Source organism: Echinops telfairi, unplaced genomic scaffold (assembly GCF_000313985.2).
Source record: "Echinops telfairi isolate 266 unplaced genomic scaffold, ASM31398v2 ScPeMD7_7469;HRSCAF=8507_0, whole genome shotgun sequence".
NCBI lineage: Eukaryota > Metazoa > Chordata > Mammalia > Afrosoricida > Tenrecidae > Echinops > Echinops telfairi.
The window spans coordinates 49656574-49656785 of NW_022111372.1; positions in this window are offsets into that span (position 1 = coordinate 49656574).

Below are 212 nucleotides of genomic sequence, written 5' to 3' on the forward strand. Positions count from 1 at the left end.
GTTGGTGTTGGTGTTGGTGTTGGAGTTGGAGTTGGTGTTGGTGTTGGAGTTGGTGTTGTGTTGGAGTTGGTGTTGGTGTTAGGTGCTATGAGTCGGTTCCAACTCCTAGCAACACTGCACAACAGAACAAAACAGTGACTGGCCCTGTGCCTTCCTCACGGTCATGTTCAGGTTTGAGTCCATTGTGGGCAGCCACTGTGTCCACCAGAATA